This window comes from Orbicella franksi, chromosome 5, assembly GCF_964199315.1.
Source record: "Orbicella franksi chromosome 5, jaOrbFran1.1, whole genome shotgun sequence".
In the NCBI taxonomy this organism is placed as follows: domain Eukaryota; kingdom Metazoa; phylum Cnidaria; class Anthozoa; order Scleractinia; family Merulinidae; genus Orbicella; species Orbicella franksi.
The window spans coordinates 26,758,555-26,777,124 of NC_138149.1; the positions used below are offsets into that span (position 1 = coordinate 26,758,555).

The 18,570-nt window shown below is 38.5% G+C and overlaps 1 long non-coding RNA gene across 2 annotated transcripts; it reads right to left on the reverse strand.

Moving 5' to 3' along the window:
- Positions 1–942: 942 nt before the first annotated feature.
- On the reverse strand, positions 943–11,441 carry LOC145487669 (uncharacterized). Of its 2 annotated transcripts, XR_014049436.1 has the most exons (3): positions 9,404–11,441; positions 7,409–7,501; positions 943–1,145 (listed from the first exon to the last, which is right to left on the reverse strand). It is a non-coding gene; the product is annotated as an uncharacterized LOC145487669 (long non-coding RNA). The 2 variants fall into 2 exon arrangements; XR_014049435.1 differs by lacking the exon at positions 943–1,145 and having other exon boundaries at positions 6,206–7,501.
- Positions 11,442–18,570: the final 7,129 nt, after the last annotated feature.

Genomic DNA, 18,570 nt, shown 5'->3' on the forward strand with positions numbered 1-18,570 from the left:
ACTAAACTACTCAATCCAATTTTGAACAAAACATGCACTCTTGCGATTCCTTTCAGGCGTGTGCGGTTTTCGATTTTCCTGTTTTTGTTAGCTAAACTAAATTCTTCGCATAGTTCATTGACTATCTTAACAGTTGTACTGGTTAATGTTTATGCACCAAACGATCCAAACCGGCAGGTTGTATTCCTAAGGGGGCTTTCAAATCTTGTGTTAGGGGGCGATTTTAATTGCGTAATGGGCACTTTAGACAAAAGAGGAGGCAAACCTGTTAACATTAGAAAAGCATCGACTATTGAACTCAAGGCTTTGATTAAAACACACGATTTTTAACCAGTCAACACGCGTATTTTCTAAGGGCTGTTTTCTAATACATTATAGAAAATGAAAAAGGTTGCCTCCCCATCCTGCCCTTCCCGCTTTCGAAAAAGCTGTGGAAACACTCGTCTGCGGCTCGTGTTCCCACAGCATTTCTCGTTCTCTTCAGTAAACTTCCACTTGTGTTTCTATAACTCGATAGAAACATGGTAGATGTTTTCTATTTCTTAAATAGGATTGAATATATTCCACGGTCGCTTATTGACCGTCGGATCAGAAAAGAATGTCAGGAAACGTGATAATTGATAAAATATGAGTGAGAGGTCAGACTTGTCCTTGCGGGCTTGTTTTATGGTAGTCTTCCGTTGAAGTCGCACGAAACTCTCCTCGCCGAGGAAGCGTTGAGAGACGACAGGGGACTATAGAATAAAGCGATTTAAAAAAGAGTTTAAAAATAAACCGGTTAGATCTAGTTTTAAAAGAGATCCAGCTTGATATGGTTCAGGTTATGTTGTCATCTAACATTTCTCACGGAACTTATTATGCATGAATAACTCAAAATGATGACTATTTTTATCATTTTTCTGCTTGCAGTCATACATTATGAGAGTCAGTGATCTTGCCCATCAAGATCAAAACATTCACAAATCATCACTTTTTAAATTTTGGTCTTCCACACAAGATAAACGTGAGTACATTTTAAGAAATCTTGATCAGTGAAAACTGCAGCACGTGCTCCGCACTAAATCAAAATCCATGGCACTTGAGTTGGGCGTAGATAAAATCAGGAACACGGTACACTCCCTAAAATCACGAGACACGCGGAGACACTAAAAAAAGACATGAAAAAAAAAGTTAAATAAGTCTATAGATAATCTTTACTCAACGCAGGTTATTATCATGTAGCCACAGTTTGCCTGCATGTGTACAGTAAAGGAGCTCTTTACGGTTAGTTGCTCTCCTATCGCGACTTTTTCCTCCAAATTTGTTAAGAGAGCATAATGTCCGCTTGAGGAGAGCCTGAGTCGTGCAAAAATAGCTATCATTATAATTTGAAATCTCGTCGTCTTCTGTCAGGTCAGACTTGCGGCTATTTCCACTCTTGTTTCAGTGCTGAAAAGGGAAGTAGTTTACGCTTTAAGACCTCTGTTCAATATACATAGCTTAAGCATTTGTCACTATTCCGGCATGTTAAATAATTGTTTCATGCTTAGCGTGCGGTATATCGAGTTATTGATGAACGCGGAAAGTTTGGAGAGCACGAAAGAAGCGTACGTCGGAGTTGCTCGAGGCGATAGCCGAGAGCAATTCTAGCTTCGTGAGTACTTTTCAAACTTCCCAAGTGCATCAATATCTCGATATACGCACAGCTAAAAGTGTGAACCAATTCTTTTATAACATGGCGACAACAACTTGGGCGCTAAAACATGTTTTATTTGTTCTCACAGTGCACGGTGAACGAAACAAAGGTCATCAGGATCCTAAGAGCGTTTTCCTCGGGCTCGGTATGGCAACATCAAATCGCACTTTACAAGCTTATTGAACACAATAAAAACAAATAGAAGAATCAGGATATTTTACCACAAGAGTTACGCTTTGATATTTACTATTCAAATTGCTTCGTTGAGTGTCCTCTCCAGTCCATAGACCTTTTTCGCTTGGGCGGTTTGTTGTCCCATTACAGACCACGTGATATTCTCTAGAGAATTGCTCTTTTATCCATCTAAAAATTATTTATTCATATACACGCAACTATTTAAAAATTTTAAAGGAAGAATTCTCAAGAGTATCATCACATGGTCTGAAATGGGACAACAAACCGCCCTGTCGAAAAAGGTCTATTGCGTGATGCTTGTAGAATTCACCCGAGCATAGCTGGGTTTTCCGTCACTGCAGTCAGGTGGAAAACGGTCGACTTTTTGCGACTTCGGCATTCTTGTTCCGCGCTGACAAAAAGTCGACTACTGGAGAAAGGATGTCCGCGAATCACCGTTGCTAATCGTATTCCAGTGCCTTGCAGTTCACGGTTGTTTTAAGTTTCGCTTATCCAGTCAGAACCCACTTTAACAATTCTTGCTATCAAGCAAACCTAGTGACCCTTTTCGTGTTTCAGCCAAGTTGACAATTTAACTGGCTTCCCAGAGCAGCTATCACCGTACGTCAGTCGTGAGTGAAATAACTCTGAGTTAGAGAATATGGAGGCCTCACAAAACTTTCCTTTTCAAGTAGTTTTCGTCGTCGTTTGACAATATAGGTTCTAAATGGCAGACTATGTTCTCAATTCTACGTAAAGGCTTTCTAACAATTTCTGCTAAAACGCCGTCGCGTGGAAGGTAGAGACGACGGGGTGTTGATGCTAGAATAACATATCATGGCACTACAACGTTGAGTAAAATAACAAAAAAAAACCCCTCATACTGAAGGGCTTAGCCGACATGGTATTTTAATCATTCTATTTAACTTGTTTTTTTTAATCATTGATGTATTTTTACTTTGCAAACTACTTAGTAGTTTGCAAAGTAAAAATAACAACAATGATTAAAAACTTTTAAAATACCATTTATCTGTTTGTTTTGACTTATTTGGCTTGAAATATTTGTGAAGTCGCCCTTTTTAAAATGTTAAATTGGCAAGAACATAAACGTGTCATCCTGACCGACGGTTGACCTTTTTCGACTTACTGAAGTGGAGCGAAGAAAGTGCACTTCCAGAGATGCTTCGACATAATTATGCAATCCTATAAGGTGACCGAACACAGTTTTTGATACCTGTGTTTCATTCACCTTTTTCTCTAAAACCCTTAATCCTTTGTTAGCCAGAAATGGCAACACGCAAGTTAAAAACACAAACTTCAATTTTCAAGCTGACTTATGCGCCGTTGCATGCCTTTGCTATCCGGTTTTCGGCTCTTGTTTCAGGCGCACACTGAGAAGTGGGAATTAAGGTAAGCTACTTTAATTTAGAACTTGACAGTATTTATACTTCCTAAGACCGATTGTAAATATACGAACTGAGCTTCCTAGGCAGACGCTCTTAGGGTTCGTCACGGGAAATTTGTTAGCTACTTCGCATATTTGCTAGCCAATTTCAGATAAGACTGAAGCTTTGTAATGATTTTTCCCCTTGGAGCAAGGTTTCTTAAGTGTTACATACGGTTAACACTCGAGTTCCAATCCAGTGGATCCCAAAGTTCGATTTTAGGATCCGTCGGCTTTTTTTCGTTTTTTTTTTTTTTTTAAGTCAGTGGTCCTTTTTTTTTCTTTTACCCCTTTTCTCGGTGAAGAACATCCATGTACTTATTTTAGCTTTGAAACCAATAAGAACACCGTTTTGATGTTACGCGACCTTGGTGTTTCGCATAATAGAATCGCATACGATGGCTTCGATGATGTGTGTATGTAATTCATAAAAAAATCCTTGATTTCTCTGAAGATCTTTCGCAGCTACACTGCGAGCATAGTCGCTTCGACCTTATTCAACGCCTATTGTGATTTGTCAAATACCCGGACACTTGAACTAGCGGCGCTGAGTCGCGTGAAGCAGACAGCTTTCGTCTTCAGGTGACAAGCAAAACATGTTTGGCAACGTAGAGTGGCTCAATCGAGAATGGGTAAATACATCGGAGCAATGCAGTTCATGTAGTGCAGCTCTTCTTGTACCTCATGTCGTATTCACCAAAAGTCATTCCAGATTGAGATACAAACGAACTGAAAATAAGACACGATTAATTTGGTTTTCCTCCTTATTTTTTCTTTAAAAAAACTGCTATTGACGAGTATTACCAGAAGTCAATTAAGTAACTAGAGTAACCCGTGAGCCACACATGTCCGCAATGCGCACATGGTATTTAAATCACTGCATTTAATTTGTTTGTTTAAGTAGTTTGCAAGGGAAACATAACAACGATTAAAAACTTTAAAAATGCCATTTATTTGTTTGTTTGACTCTTTTTCGTTGAAATATTAGTAAAGTCGAACTTTAAACATTGCAAGGGCATAAAGGTGTCTTCCCGATCGACAGTTGAATTTTTTCGAGTTTTTTCACGCCAAGGAAGCGTACGTTACGAGACGACGGTGATCTTTCACCGCATTGCAAACAGGGAAGAATTTACGAAAGCCTTTCGCTTCCATAGGCGACTGTCAAGTTAGAAACACAAAATATTTTTTCTGCAAAAGCTTTTCGCCTGTTGTAATAACTCTGGAAAAAGTTCTAAAAGGAATTTACAACATCGTGGCGTCTCATTTTACACTCGCAGTCTTTGTGGTTCAGTGTGAGATTTGAAAGAAAGTTGTATTCGCTCGGGGGCTGCAATGATTTTACTTAATGAAGCAAGCTATCTAACTCTCCAGTCTCTCACAGATCACACAAGAAGAAGAAGAAAAAAAACGGTGGCACCCCAGCTAACTACGCCGTAGTTCGATTTTTCTACACAGTGGATTGTTTCTTCGTGCACGAGCTTCATTATTTGCAGATGTTTTGTCATTGTCGCGTAATCTGCCAGCAGACTATGAAGTTAGCGTGATCAAAAGGGCTTATTAAGCGATGACGTAGTCAGAGCTTATAAGTTGGCACGCACCGCATTCTTTTGGATAGGCAGCGTAGAGCTTTTGTCGCACTGCGCTTATGTCGCGCACGACTCGCCGCTCTGTGGGAGGGAAATACAGTCTAGGAGGTAGCAAATAAGCACTGTGTGAGCATTGTATGAGCACCGAAATATCTGAACTGAACTTATGTGTGTGGGAAACGCGATAGGTCAAGGTTCTACATTAAATTTACGTGTTGGTGAGCTTTGTTTAGGGCTGAAGTAAATATATCTGGGCTGAAATAGTGGTGAAATTGTACTAGAAGAAGAGCATTGTGTGTTTGGGACACGCGATTGGTCAAGGGTGGTACATTTAATTTACGTATTGGAGAGCTTTGTTTAGGGCTGAACTAAACATATTTGTGGGCTGAAATATTTGTGAAATTTAACTAGAATTGAAGAAGTTCGCTGTTAAAGCAGTTGAGATAGCAGAAAGCAATGGAGAATAGTGTAGGTAACGAAAAGGTGAGCTAGCTGAAGTTTTTTTCTTGATCAGAATTGGTTAATGTAGCTTGGATTATGGTGTTGTGCTTTATGCAATATCGGATAAATTTGCGCTCACCGGCAAACTGATAATACGAACACATCATTTATACATACAACTTTAGATCTACAAGCAAGTTGCACACGCGATAGGTCAAGGATCAACAATAAATTTACGTATTGGTGAGCGCTGTTTAGCCCGGACTTTTTGCTGTCTTAAGGTGAATTCAATTGAATGAGCACTGTCAGAGCAGTGTATGAGCACTGAAATGTCTGAACTTATCTGTGAAACGTAAAATAAACTGTATTGGTGAAAGTCTGGATCCGCCACTGGATTTCTCTTGGGGACATCTATCACAATATTCTTTTACATTGTTTTATTTCATAAAAATTTTTAAGTCTCACTACCGGCCATTTCGAAAAGTAAACAAAAGGGAAAAAGGTGAATTGCATTATTAAGTTCAAAGAGGAACAATTGAACAAAGGGAACAAGTAAGCTTGGACTCTCAAAACCCAACTATGCAAAGCTACTTACAATACAGCTACTTCCTACACAGGTTGTATCTTACTTTTACTTTTAATTAAGCTTAACCATCAGCCTGTCTGTTTATGTTCCAATTTTCCTGGAACAATTTTAGAAACAGCACGTACACGTCATCGCTTCTGCATGCATTGCATGCCATTTATTTTTCGTAAGACATGAACACGCTCGAGGTTGGCTCATGGTTCGTTCACGAGTATATCAATGTATCAGCAAACATAAATCCAGATCTGGTCTGAGTTGTTCAAAAATTAAAGGTGATATTGCTTGTTTACCATTTACCCAAATTATTATACATTGTAGTCGCCATCTGTCTTCTCATAGGCTAAAAGCCTACAGTTAATTCTGGGAAACAGCGCAACTTACAGATTATTCACTAATCTGCTATCCGTAGGTTGCGCGCGGAATGTTTGATTTCCAAGAGCAATGTCAAGTTCACGGACAGCGAAGTAAGAACATGGCTTGCCGAAAATAAACTGTGTTCGGTGCAATAATACGTTTGTCGTTGTTTTCTTTAAAACAATGTAGTGTTATGTTAGTGTTATCAGCATCAGTCTTCGGCGTCAGCTGATGACACTTACCTCGACCTTGATTATTCCGGATATATCACAAAAAAATTCATCTAATAATTGTTTAAAATCAGGAAATTTCGGATGAAATGTAAGTGAAGATTAATTTTGTGAAAACAGGATTTCTTTAAAGGTTGGCCAAAATTCCTAAAACGGAATTTCCGAATGGAAAATGTGCGTTCCATTCGCTAGCATTCACTAGTTCCAGGCCTTTTGGTTTGGATCGTCTTTAATCCTATCTTCCGAGAAAAAGTCGTGGAAATGGAACGAGCGCATCCCCGTGGAAATTTCCATTCGGGATTTAACGCATCCCGTTTACTACAACTATCAAGCGACCGCTTTTTCCGAGTAAATGGTAAACAACCATTGTCTCTAGATCTCTTCCCACAGCAAATGAGTTATCTTATGGATAGCGTTGAGAGCAAGCGCTGAGCATTTCGACCACGAACACGGCACTACGAACAAACAGTTTGACCTGCAGCAATCTCTTGCCCCTTCTTGCAGCTTGCGGTAAGATTCATAAACTCTAGCGGCCTCTTGTGGTTAGAATTTCTACTTCTTGTGTTTCGAAAGTTGGGAGTAAACCGCGAAAACACGACATGTTTCGTTCTTGCGACGGCTTGCGTGTTCTTGCGGCGCAAGAACCTCTTGCGTCACTTCTCGCGCGTGCATTACTTTAGGGCTGTACTCTAGTTTAAATTTACGTATAAAGGGATAAAAATATAACCCTTTCAGTACGATGTTTTTTTTTTTTTTTTTTTTTTTTAATTGTCGCTCAAATCCCTGGCTCTTACAAGGGAACAAGTTTCACAGAAAAGATGTGGTTACGAGTACACTTCATTGGGGAGTGTTTTGTTTGAGGACGTCACTAAACAAGACGAAGAATAGTCCGTTTAGTAAATACAGTATTTCGCTTACGTTTCTGGCTTCTCTGATTGATCAATCCAGTGCAAGTACTTCTTCCTTGCTACAGTTTTCCATGTATTGCATGCTGCATGTGTAGCCAACTCCCTAATTGGACACAATAGAATTAGCTCAGAATCACGTACTAATTCGGTTTCCTGTTCAGGAACTTTCGGAAGGGGCAAAAAGGTGAATTTTTTGGCTGTTACAAATATAATATGCATATAAAAAGAGACCTTTGTCATGCGAGCAGTATAAATAAAATGCCTCTAGGGGAGAAAGTTAACACACAGCGATTGATCTGGAGAAGCAAGGTGAAAAGATAGACGACTAAATGGAGTACAGGGGGATTCTTCTGGCAAGTATAATTGCGAGTTATTAAGTTAACAATATAAGATATATATCGCAAAGTTTTCTTAAAGTCATTTATTGCATGAGTACAAACTGGAACTGAGAGGTTATGTGTATTTTTACTATCATAGTTAACAAAGGGAACGACTCTGCACATCTTTTGTTTTATGTTCATAGACTTTGCGCGAGACAAAACTTTTGTCGATTAATCCACTCGAATACCAGCTCTTTATTTGAAGAACGGATATTTCTAAATAATTTGTCATGACAAATTCAATTCACCCTTGGGCGGAACGCACTGAGTGTTTTTATAGTAATTTTTCCGTGAGAGCATGAAAACTGTAAAGAGAAATATTTTGCATCACTTTCAAATTAGAGTTAATTACGCAGTAAATTCGGTTGTTCCAGAATATCGATCGAGCCTACTTTTTTATACTATATAATTGTTTGATGTTACCTGTCTTCAAAATTTCTGACAATTGTCCTTGACCGATGGAAGGAAGTTTCCAGAGGCTTTTCGCCAGATAAAGACATTTTTTGTTTATCAACTGTGGGACTGATTGCGGCCACTGTTGGCCACTCTTTTTTCTGAAATGTCTAGATCGATGCAGTTGGTGTCTCAATGCCAAACCTGCCTTATGTTATCATCTGTTACCTAAAAATTACAAGCACTCATGACCACGCATGAAAAGAGGAGAAACCCCTTTTCAAATTAACTTACTGCTAAGCCTAATTGAAAATTCTGCTTATACAACCGCGATTTGCACTAAAAAAAAGAACTCGTGAAACTTAAAACGTTCCTTTGAATACTTAACGTATGTGGAATAATTGCAAACTTCAGTCCCGACACAAATATCAAACGAGAAAATTATGAAAGAGCACCTTAGTAAAGGTAAAAGGTTCAATCCAAAATGAAAATCTGACAAAGGAAGTTGTAGTAGGACATGCAGCTCCAATAAAAACGTCGTAAACGGGTGAAAGAAAGAAACCTCTGAATTTATTGTTAAGTTGAAAAGAAACTGACTATTGGTTTTAAGAGTGATTTTCTGAGAGTGTAGAGAATCGGAAGACAGTCACGAAAAATCGATTCTTCTTTTATTTCGCCAAAACATACCTTTGGGTGAACTTATTCAAGGAAGAAATAGTTTAAGGTCCCAACGATTTATTTTACGGCCAAATTGAAGAAAGTTCGAAATTTGCATATAATGGCGGTTTTCGCGGCTCAAAATATTCAGAATTTCACGCTTCTTTACGAATACAGCGGGGGCGTAAAAACAATCCCATGAAAACAAAACTTGGCTCAAGTATTATTTCATTCATATACTTTAAAATCGTGTAACAAGTTTCTTGAAGTTTTGCTTGTAGCTTTTTAACGAAGGGTATTTGTACAGCCGCCATTTGTGTCTCTAATGGCAAGGAGCAAAAGGCCAACTTTGACTAGTATAAATGGCCTCTGCTATATGTTATTTGGTCAAAATATCTACATTTTAAGAAACCTTGGTTATTGTTTTTTTCACCCGAAAAGTTACAGCTCTGGAAATTAAAATGTTCCCCGTCAGTAAAATAAAATGTTAGGACATGTAAGCGAATTCAATTTTATGCAAATCACAAGGTTATTCTTTGGAAGTCAACGGTTTAAAATAGGAAACAACGACTCACCGTTACTTGCCTTCCTTCTGCTGCTTTAGAGGCGATTTTAACTTCCCAGTATCCTTGTGAGCTGTTCTGTAAAATATTTCCAGTAAAACAGCAAGCATAAACCGCCATAAAATTCGACAAGGTCGGCAATGTTTATATTTGAGATGAGACATGTACACTGAGTGGCACACACATTCCTGGCTGTTTTCATCGTCTTGTTCAGTCGAGAGTCCTTTAAAAATATGATAGAATAAACGCTTCAAAGCGTAGTAAATTACTTTCTCATATCCATATGCCTCATTTCGACTCATGAGTAAATAAATCAGTCCCAATACGAGGATGGATTTAACGTTAAATCCGTGAGCCCCGCGTACATTACATTGCACATTTTCCAGCGCAGGATTTTAGTCATATCCTGCACGTATTTCTTGTGGGTGTTTTGTTGTTTACACCCTGCAGTAGGATCGTACTTTGTACTACCAATATTTAGTATGAAACAAGTTCCATCTTTGGATCTTGTACTTTAATCCTGACGAAGTCTCACTAGCAGACGAAACCGGTCGATTAATAAACTCAGTTGTACAAGATCATTAGTTGCTGCTGCGTGCCGCCCACAAGTATTTTTACTCAAGCAGTGAGGCCTGGGTTTAAATTTCGGCTCCGTTTTTTTCTTTTTTTTTCTTTTTTTTTTCCACGCTCAGTCATAAATCGCCGTCTGGTCTCTAAAGCGCATGCGTCACCTTTGCATTCGTAAAGCACATGGAATTTGCAGAATTTTTCCTCGTGAAAAGTTAGCACGGATTCCATGATTTGTAGGGCGACGAAATCACATACAAACGAACACATCGTTGGAGGTAGACCAACACTAAAGGAAGTTAAACGTTTTCGGAACGGATCGGTCTGCAAGCCTTACGACAGATCAATTTACGAGCGATCATTTTGAGTGAATTTATCAAGAATCATGTTATACTAAAGGAGCCATCAACCGGGGCTAGCAACTCTCCAACTTGATAAAATGCATCTTCAGAAGCGTCATCGTATTTTTAGACGTGATCGTGAACCAAGCAGAATCCCAGCACGAACTCAAGAACGTCTGAGCAACAAGAGCAGAATTTGTTTACGAATGTATCTGTTCGAGTACACCTAAATAAAACGCTCTGAGAAACTTCGTAAAGTATAATAAAGATAAAATCTCGAACTAAACGATATTCTCTCGTTATTTTCTTGTAACAGAGTTATGTGTCTTTACAAGAGTGAAACTCATGTAGCGAATTATTGTACATTAAAGCTGAAAGAAACTAATGTATGTTGACCCCAGCAAAACAATTCTTGCCTTGCACTGTCACGCAATCCCGGCTGACGCATTAAAAAATTTATCCGAAAACCATTTAGTGGATAAAATCAAGAAATTGTGATGTTATAGGAGTTTAATAAAGATGACACTCCTCTAATTTTTAAGTCTGTGCGTTTTCCCAAGCTCAAATATTCGTCGAAATATTTTGCACAAATTTACAGAGACCAGTATGGAGCCGCCATGTTGGTGTACTTCCGCAGTACGTCAACATTGCGGCCGGAAAATAGTGTAAACATCTGGAACTTACTTTGGCTATCTAGGCTACTGATTATCTGTACTGAACAAACAAGCATTTACATAAGCACTTTTCCTAACACTTTAACTTCTGAATGGGCTAAAAATCACGAGATACGTATATGATTTCGACAAACGCGTTTGTAGGTGTATGTCACGCACCGCCATAACTATGAAATTCAAAATGTCTCGCTTGCTTGAGAAACGCAAATGACAACGACAAAGGCTAAGGAAAATAGACTGAAACGTTTATAGGCTGATATAAAGACCTTGACTCATTTCACACCCTAAAGACCTGCAAACGAGTAATAAGCTATTAATCGATACCAAGAAATGCAATCAAAAGCAGAATAGCTTAAGCTAAGCACATCAATTCGATTGAATTTCGTACAACTTCAAATGCAGAACATTTAGCTCAACTGTAATATAGCTAGTGCTTCTCAGTATAACGACTGCCTGGGTACACGCAGCAAAGCGTCTAGTTATTTTAAAATTAATTTTAATTTTTTTTAATATTTTAAAATTATTTTAAAATGTTAAAACATTTTAAATTATACACGGATTGGGTTCGATTGGGTTCGATTGAGTTCGATTTCCGAACTTTCGATTGACTATGCCGGGAGTTATATCTCTTGATATATTTGTTGCATCAAGCTGAAATTCTTCCTAATTATTATAAAACCCTTACCTTAAACATATTATTTTGATCTTGTGACGTGTCACGTTCTTATAACGGTAAATTGGAGAATTGGTGGTGAATTTTAATTGTAATGATTAACAAATGAGCGTTTTCGATGTAAATTTAATTTATTTACCTTGCTACGTTTAGAGTGATCTTCCTTGATTTCGTTTTTAGAAGAAATAAATGATCAAAAGTGGATTTTGCTGAATAAAAATGACTTTGACCCAATAGATTTTTTCTGCTAAAAGAGGGATGATCATCCCAAACGTTAGACTGAGGAAGGAAATGATTGACCCGCATCTGAAACTGCAGGTTTTTGTTAAATCATATTACTAGAAACCACCCCCAATAAAAGAAGCATGACCTTGCGCCTTTTATCAGAGTTAAACGTAGAAAGGAAACATCGCTTTACGTTAAATTCCTCAATACTGACCGCCAGACGTATGTTGTCAGAACGTACAATCAATACATGCTGTAGAGGAATATAACTGATCCAAGATCTTATTAGGCTCGATTTCCGCCGCTTTCTCGAGTCAGGTCTACGTTCCTCTCCGAGTTCGGGGGAGGAGCGCGGGCTCCTTTCTCGAACAGCGGCTGGTAATCGAGCCCAAGATCTTATCTGATGATCTCAAGTATGACTGCACACTGTTTGTTTAGTAGCACTCTCTCATGGGAACACTTCCTGGATGCGAAAAACTTCAGTTGCATCCATCAGAGCTATCATCAGGATGTCAGACCTTCGGTCCTGCGATTAAAATTCAATTCTTATGAAAAGCAAGCGACTTTGGCGATTTGCCGACAAAAGTAGCGATACAGGAACTGGTGGCTAAACAACCGGGAGATTTCGGTTTCCTCGAACATTCCACAACAATAAAACATCAATCAACCTCTTACCTTAGAACTTAAATCGCTATTTGGAACTTGAAGTTGTACTTCAACCACAATTAATAAGTATATAGCGTTGTAATCCATTTTCAAAAAAAGGAAAGAAAAGAGACCGGCAGTCTGAGCAATCGGAAATGGAAATAAATAAACTGTAAGCTGTTCTAAACTGTAAACTGTTGGGTTTGTACCAGTTACGTCCCGTAAGCGAGACGTAGAAACAACCAGCTGGTTTAAAGTTACAAAGGAAAAGAAGACTCACGAAGATGGCTATGTTTAAAGTTCTGCTTATAATTTATTGTTATCTCTGTAATACCGGATCATCTTTAAGATGGTTGAAGTAAACTGCTGTTCAGTGAGTTGTGACTGGAACTCTTTTACAGTTACGTAATCGTAACTGAACGATGGCCGATTCCTACATACATGTGAATATTAAATATCCTTCAAACTGTGGAGAAAAATATGAAGACATGATTGATCATCACAGTTATATACACAGCTTAAGCAGCTCTGAAATTTAAGCCTGAAAAAAAATTTAGGCTTGAACATGGTACGAACTCACGACTTCTGCGATACTGCAACTGAGCTATCAAGCCAACTGGGAGCTGGTCACTTTGTGAGTTCGTAATATACCCGTAGATGGTGATACCTACATAGTTCATAAACTACAAACCTCCTGGTTCTTATTCACAGCTTTTGAAAGGAATGCGTAGGCCTTGATAAGAATACAAAAAAGTAACTCATAAAAAAGTGGTGTGAAGACACAAGGACGAAAAGTGAAATCAGTTAGACGTTGTTTACATTTTGCTTAATTAGCATACGACTTTCGTTAGAGAAGGTAGAATGCTCCAGATGGGGTTAGCTCGATCAAAAATAGAAACGTTCATGATGCTAAAAAGGCAAATATAACTGGATTCGATGAGGCTTGAAAGTACCTTCCCCACAAGTATGTGCAAAATATCACGCATGACTAACGCATTGTTTCAATGGTTCATCGCAATGTTCGAAATTTTACATTCCTTACATATCAGTCTTTTCAGTCATCCAAGATCAATTTGATTTTATGAGTTTAATAGTTTTATTTTCACATCATCGAGTGGAAACTTCCTGCACTCTAAAATCATTCGGAAATGCGACTGCGATTTAAGAGCCATTGCCTGTAAATATGGAGAATCCGACGACAGGTAGGAAAATTCGGATTTTCTTTTATTGCGTCAAAAAACCCTTTTGGTGAACTATTTTCAGAAATATACCTCCAAAGTCCCAGCGAGTTCACATTTTTGTGAAATCTAGGAAAGTTCGAAATACCTCTCAACGAACCAAAATGGCCGATGGAATTTATGCAAAATTGCACATTGTTAACAGGCCAGTACAGAAAGAGGGGAACTTGGCTGGATTTCATATTCACACAGTTTGTAATCTACACTTTGATCATTCTTCGGAGCTAAAAGTTATCTTGAAGTAAAGTCGTTTTGTCTACTTCTTGACCGTTTGAAAAATACAGCTATCGCAATTTAATTTACATGTAAAATTTCGACTGATTTTTGAGGCTCATAACTCTTCTAGTATACGAATCTCTTGACAAATAAAAGATTCTAAAGAAAGAGCTATGTTATGGGTATATCATATCTAAATAGCTAGTTTGACCCGTGAAAATTAAGGGTGCTAGACGTAAAGCTATAAAGGGTATTTTGCCTTGAAAAGTTGATCAGAACACAGGCCATTTCATCGAGACAGTTTTGTTAATTTTTGAGCCAGCGAGCCACGTGAGCCATACGAACCAGGACCACCAACTGCAGTTAAAAAAAAAATAGTAATAGCAAAAAAAAACAAATTGTAAACCACAAGCTAACCAGGTAAATTATGCTAACCAAAGTGCTGTTAAGACTAAAAGAGTGCTAGAATGTACATGTAGGTTAACCGGTATGTCATTTAGGCTAACAAGAAAGCGAGCCATGCTTTAGATGTGGGGCTATAAAATCCCTACTGCTGATCGGCAATAACACAAAACGATTATCGATATCAGATGCAGAACAAAATTAATTAGTCGCATTTCAGTGTGTGAATTTATTATATATATGCAGTCCTCTTTGTAAAATAAGCTTGCCAGGCCGAGAGCACTAGATGCATTAGCAACATGATCTATTTTTAGTCCTACAGTAAACGGTGGTCGCTAAACAATTTCGGTATCAGTTGAACTGTCGTAATTCATATCCATGTCTTTAGTCGGAGCCGCCAACCAGAAACACCTCATAGCCAGAATTGATTATCTTACGTTTTGTCTGCACCGGAAGTCTGTTTGCTTTGAGTAGTGTTCCTTAGTATTTCCTGCCTGGGTTTTAACTTCTCATTGAAGTTTTCTCACGTATGAAGACCGCAGTTATACAAAAACGATCCTTTTAAACTATTGCCTCATGTCAATTAAACGGCAAAACATAGTCCTCTCTATCCGCGTTTGCAAACAAGCAGGCACAAAAATATAACATCAGGCCAACTTCATTTTGAATATTGGTCTGATACTGATTGTAATTTCTCAGAGTTTGCTTCTTTGCTTGTTTTGTCGTAATCATATCTAGCCTAGATGAAGACGTCCGACTTCATTAACGAGCGATTAAGGAATCGGGAAATTGACATAAGAACGCAACATATTAAACTTCTTGTGGTCACAACAAGGCTATTAACTCAAGATAGGAGGCAAGTATCGATGAATAATGAAAGATGGTAAATTTGCAGCTCGATAATAAAATGGTAAAGATGAAATGTTCATTTGTCACGAGGGTAGGTCAAATAAAATCTGAGCCTCCGACAGGATTTGAACACAAACAGTGACGTTTTCCTAGCAGTATACAGGACGCGTGTCGCTTGTGAATCTAGTAAATGGCATAGCTTTTTACTCTTTTTCTGGCTAACGGCTAACCCCATTGAGACCTTCTCCGAGAGCAAGTAAAATTCTTTGCTATTTGAATCAGCCATATTTTCACACAATGTAGGATCTATATAAAGACCAAATTTCACATAAAAATTCAAAGAAACGAGGGAAAATAAACGAATAAATGAATAATCCAATGAATAAATGTTCCAAACAGCGATTTGAAGTTCTAAGGTAAGAGGTTGATCAATGTCTTATTGTTGAATGTTCAAGGAAACCGAAACCTCTCGGTTGTTGAGCCGCCAAAGATATTGAATAAATCGGAAACGTTACGTTGACTGTGAAACTTGTATAACACTTTTTCAGCACATAGTGCAACTTCTCAAAAACACATTGGTATAAATAACGGTACAAGGAACCATGCATTTCGACATAGCCATTAACCCGATTTAAAAAAGTTTTAAGAAAGTGGGCTAAATGGATAAAGCACCGTACATTTTTCTCGTAAGTACATATTTTGCTTGGGTAAAGGTAAAGTCTGCATGCGAGACAAGTGGCCCATCAGGCCGGAGCTTATCCCGGTTTCTGTAGCATGAAGCGACTAGGAGTATTTCTACTCCCCCCTGGATGGGATGCTAGTTCATCGCAGTGTTACCCCCAGCATTAAGTTCGCCGGTACCCATTTATACACCTGGGTGGAGAGAGGCACTGTGAGAGTAAAGTGTCTTGCCCAAGAACACAACACAATGTCCCCGGCCAGGGTTCGAACCCGAACCGCTCGATCCGGAGACGAGCGCACTAACCATGAGGCCACCGCGCCTCCCTTGGAATAGGAAATAATTTAAAACCATTTGTGTTATAATTTTCATTTCTAGTTTTCTTCTACCTTTTTTACCTTCGGTACAAATTTGATATTTTCCTTAGTTCTGCTGAAACGAAAATACCAACTTGTACCAAGGGTTATATTGACCCACAACATTAACATTTATAGCCTGTTAGCCACTTATTTCACTTGAGCAGTCCTTGATTAATGGTTTGTAGCTAAAGATGGGTAAGTGAGAAGGATTTCAGTCCTTGGCAGTATCTCGAAACAAGTGTCCTCTTATCTATACCATGTTCTGAAAACACCCCTTCAGTAGCGTGTGCTTGACTGAAACTTGTGCATCCGTTTATTTGTAGATTGTAACCGGGCATACGTGCACAGCCATTGTATTGTAAACCATTGTAAACCTTTTGTACGTTTAGCGACGTTCTCTAGCCGTTGCCGTTGTGGTTCTCTTAAAACCCCTAATAAGTGGCCAAATTTTGCTTCGCAAACTTTAAAGCAAAACTGCCGCCAAGTGTTCCCAAAGCATTGTCTAGTTGTGAGAATTTCTTGGAATCATTCTGATGACTCTAAGGATAAATGGAAAGAATGTCAGTTGTGTTTCTTGTTTAAATTCAGACATGTTTAGTATAATTTTACAGTGCTAATCGGTTTTAGACCAATAATTGACTGATCAAATCATGGATGTTCTTCTTATTGGGGTGGCGAATGGTCCTTTCGCCGAATTTCATGGGTGTCGCAATCTCGGTTATGTGCGTCTCGCAGTCTCGTTTTTTTCACAAAGCTGTCACACAGTTTCGATTTTTTTTTTCAAGGCTAAGAAAGCCGCGAAGTACCGATTTGTTTATTTTTTTTTTTATGTAAGCTTAAATGACATCTTAGAACCTGCACGTCTCGAGCTCGCATTTACAACACTTGGAAGTCTCGTTCTTTGAAGTCTCGGTCTTGCAACTGAAAAATGCTAGTCTCGCATTTACCGTTCACCACTACTTCTTGTTGAACACGCTTATAGTCTATACGTGTTAAAAAGTTGTCTAGGCATAGTAAAGCGTGCATTTAACCTAGTAGATTAAGCCCTGGTCCAACGACAGCTAACAATCAATAATAGTTGATGATGGTCAGTGATAGTTAAAAGTCGAGCTCACGTTTGACCACTACATACCGTAAAATCCCATGTTAAAGCTCCCAGGTTATAAGCCCCACCGGATATAAGCCCTTCCCTTTGCTAACAAAGATATTATTCCGGATATAAGCCCCCGCCCCTGATATAAGCCCATCTAATGTGTAAGTGCGTTCCTTTTGCGTTTCTTTAAAAAACTCAAAATTTTTAATCGAAAGTTCTGGGGTAATAACGTAATACCTTTGAATGTAATAGTATGTTATCCTTAATTCGTTTCTCAGATATGTTTTATCTCGTTTCGAAACATGTTTTTATTACGCTTATATGCCCCCCCCGGTTATAAGTCCCCCCGTTTACAAGTTACATGAGACCAGGGCTTTAATGTGGGATTTTACGGTACCATGCTCTATCACTGACTATCTCAGTACCATACAAGTCGATCTTGTCCAATTTCGTCATGATATTCGGTTATCGTCTTTCCGTTTGGCCACTCTCAAGGGCTTGAGTTCAAACTAAGCGGAGCAAAACAAAACTGCCGTTTTCCTATAAGAAGAATACTTAACACTTGTTAACGCAACGTTATTTTACTGTTTATAATTTACGCCGAGGGAGCATGATAGGCAGCGTTCGCTTGTTGCAAACTATCGTCGACAATGGTCAATTCGTTTTATGAGACGACCCTGCACGGAATCACGGTAGTTGTATTCATCACAACAGATAATATTATTATCTAGTCCAAGATGATTAACAAAACTACCATGATTTCCTGCAGGTGCATCTCATAGAGGGAATATAAATACGTTTTCGATATATTAAAATTCAGCTTGGCAGCGAGGGCTAGAGGACACAAACAAAGGAAATTGAAAGACCATGTTTATTCATTTCTTTTGTCTGTGTCCTCTAGGCCTCACTATCAAACGTGAATTTCAGTATATCGAAAGTGGCCTATTGGCGAATGCAAACGAACTTCGCGCCTCAGTTAATCAGATGTATAATTATGTGTGTGATAGTTCAACTATAATTGTCTATCATGCTACGTTAGAATATCTGAATATTTATGGCCCTGAAATATACCCGATTCCCAGAATCTTATTTATCGGCTTAGAGGTTTGCATTATATGATGAATATAGGGTAGTCAGGATCAGAACAATCCTCCATTTTTTTAAAAGATAAGTAAAACAGAATTACTTATGTGATTGTCAACTTACAAAAGTGAACTT